The sequence below is a fragment of the Tupaia chinensis genome, unplaced genomic scaffold (assembly GCF_000334495.1).
Source record: "Tupaia chinensis unplaced genomic scaffold, TupChi_1.0 Scaffold000678_1, whole genome shotgun sequence".
NCBI lineage: Eukaryota > Metazoa > Chordata > Mammalia > Scandentia > Tupaiidae > Tupaia > Tupaia belangeri.
Window position 1 is genome coordinate 1,431,055 of NW_006160202.1, and position 3,369 is coordinate 1,434,423.

Consider the following 3,369-nt stretch of genomic DNA (forward strand, 5'->3'; position numbering starts at 1 on the left):
CATGCACGCACATGCGCCTGGTGATTTTAAGTCACCAGGTCCAGGACTCGAACCACAGTTGACTACACAGGAGTCCAGTGACATAGCCATTATGCCAACTGCTGGTCCCTAGACCTGAAATACTGAAGACATGCCCCTGAGTCTCTTCAGGAACTTTGTATCATGCCATCCAAGTGCCCTGCCATGGCCCTTGAGATCTTGTAGGTGGTTCACAATCTTGGTTGTACATTAGAATCATTGGGAAACTTAAATGTCTATTTCCCAGGCCACACCTCAGGCCTATTAAACAGTCTCTGAGAATGGGTCTTAGGCATCGATAGTTTTGGTTTGTTCGCTTTTGCTCTAGGACATGTATGCTTGCCAGAGAGAGACAGAGAGAGAGAGAAAGTGAGAAATCCCCCCCAAGGGGTATGGCTATCCCACAATCCCATCTCCTCCAGTCTCCTCTCAGGATTGTGGGCACACATGCATGTACCTAGCGTGTTTTTCCAGCCACGAGGTCCAGGACTCGAACCGTGCAGTCAGCTACATGGCATCCAGTGCCTTAACTTCCAGGCTACCCACTGGTCCAGGCACCGATAGTTTCAGGAGCTCTTAGTTTGGGTCTAAGGTTGCGCCACTGTCTTTCATGCAGTGTGCAGGTGGGCCTCTGCTTTCGCTCCATGCGCCCTAGCTGCAGAGCCCATGTTTTCTGTGCCTTGAGCATGCCAGGGCTGATCTTGCTGTACACACCTGCACTCGCTGTTCCTTCTACCCGGCCCCCTTCCTCCAGAGCTTTGCTTTTCTCTCCTCATCTTCTCCTTCAGACGTTAACCCAACAGTAACATATTTGAAGAGAACATCTACAACTTGTATCTCAAGTAGTTTTCCTCGGTCATCCACTGTCTCTTGGCCCAGACTTCCTGTCTTCATGGTATTTATTACTCTCTGCAATGCTCTATTTGTATTCTGGGGTTATTTCTAGCTCATAGAAGGTAAGCAGTGTAAGACTAGAACCTAACCTTCGTGTTGGCTGCTGCTTTCCTCGTACCTAGAACAGTGCCATCACACAGTAAATCTCCGTAAATCTATATCCAGTGTTGAACTGCTTATCACTGACTGGGCAAAGTAGAAGGATCCTTTGATTCTGCTTAGACCTCCTTATCCTTCTCAATCAATAGTTATTCTTCACTGACAAGATTCCAGGCTTGTTGCTGGAGAATGCCGTGTGATGTGAGACATGGTGCTCAGTCTGGCTGAAGAAGCCCATGATGGGACCAGCAGTTAGCATAATGGCTATGTTGCTGGACTCCCATGTAGTTCACTGCGGTTCACGAGAGGAGAAGAATGGAGAAGGGATTACCGCATGGCCATTCCCCCGGGGGATGATTTCTCGCTTTCTGTCTCTCTGTCTCTCTCTGTCTGGCGAGTGCACACACCCTATAGCAAAAACCTCTCCCCCCCCAAAAAAAAAATCTAAAAAAAGAAGCCCAAGACTAGTTGTCATTTGTCCTCTATAAGCAGATGCTGAGGATTTCTGCTAACCGTGCCGTGGCTTGGCCTTTAATCCCTGGTAACCATGAGTCCACACGTAGTGGTTCTAGGACTGTGGTAAGGGAAAAGGCATCTTTCCTGTGCCAGGAAATACTTCACTTCTCAAAACATTCTCCCTCCCTCGCTAGAATCCCTCACAATTCTACCGCTTGATCCTCTAATCCTCCCTTGGGTTTGTTCCATTTCTAGAGAGCCGGAAGGGTGGAGGTGATTTTGTGCACGTTGGCTTGGCGTGGCTTGTTCCAGCTGACCGTGACTGGATTCTGCCTCTGTGTTAGCGTCCACATCTTCTCCCTCCTCAGTGTAGGTGCACCCCTTTCCTCCTCCCAGGACGCCTGCTGGTGGTGTGGAATGTTACAGCTCAGTACCCATGCCTGACACCGGGAATGCTGGAGGTGGGGCGGCCTTAGCCCATTCCTCATCATTTTCTTTTATCTTCTCTCATTTTGTTTATCCTCTAGCTATCCATGTCCCATCCCAGCAACATACTATTCCTTGTTTTTAGGAGATTTTGAGGGGGAGAGATAGAGATGGAGAGGTGTTTGAGAGACTAATGACAGGACAGTCATGGTCTCTGCCCTTAGGAAATGTAATAATCAGGTAAAGTATATCCAACATCAGCCCAAATCTATCATTACTGAATTAGGGAGTGTAATAAGGCAGATAAGGTATATCCACCATCAACATAAAATTGTCATTACCAAATTATAAAGGTATACTGAGGGGGAAAGAGCGGGTTGAGGATTCTGTCAATAGATTGGAGGACAAGTGAGAATGATTTCAGGAAGGCTTCCTGGAAGAAGTGGCCTGCAAATAAAAGGAGGATTGGGTTGAGGAGGAGAGAAATGAAAAATCCTGAACAAAGAATGTGAAAGATGTGAGAAAACTGGAAGTAGATAAAGAAGGCCTGGAAGGGGGACTAGCAGTTAGTGTAATGGCTATGTCGCTGGACTCCCATGTAGTCAACAGCGGTTCACGTCCTGGACTCGGTGGCTTAAAACTCATGCTGGACGCGTGTGCGTGCATGCCCAAGATCCCAAGAGGAGAATGGAGGAGACGGGATTGCGGTGTGGCCATCATGCTGCAACCCCGGGGGGTGATTTCTTGCTTTCTGTCTCTCTGTCTCTCTCTGTCTGTCTGGCGAGTGAAAGTGCTCTATGGCAAAAACCTCTCCAAAAAAAAAGAAGGCTGGGAAAGTAAGAAGTACAAATGAAGGAGACCACAATTCTTTTTCAGTTCTGCTCACTATGACCTCCGAATGGTTTACTTTGATCTCAATTGATTCTACAATTACTCAGTTTTTAGAAAAGACTCCGTAGTTTACAATGTGCAGCGACATAACAGGAAGTTCTGACAAGACAAGGCACTTTCCTATGCAACTGCCCCAGGACTCAGGGTGAGATAGCCTTGGGAGGGATGCACCTGACATAGACAGAGGAAGATTTGAGCAGATTAATTCAATCCATTCTGATGCTAACAGACATGGCCCAGTATCGGTGTTATAGGAATGCCACCTCCTAACCTTTTCTCTTGTTTAACCCTGTGACAGCTGTGGGGTCAAACTCAGTCATTTTATAGTGAGGTCACTGGGATCCCAGGACAGCAAGGAATTTGCCTAGGCTCTGGTTAGAGGCAGAGCCGGGTCTGAGATTCAAATTTGCATCCTCTAAGTCCTGCGATTCTTTCCCTTTAAACATAGTTTATTTTTGCTGAGAATGTTGCTTTCTTCTGTCCTTCCTGGAAGTCTTCTTCCTCTCCCCTAAGTCTCTGAGGGGAGCTGTCGGCCTCTCTGAGACATTCCCCTCCTTCCTGTTCTGGATGCTCGCTGGTTCTCTT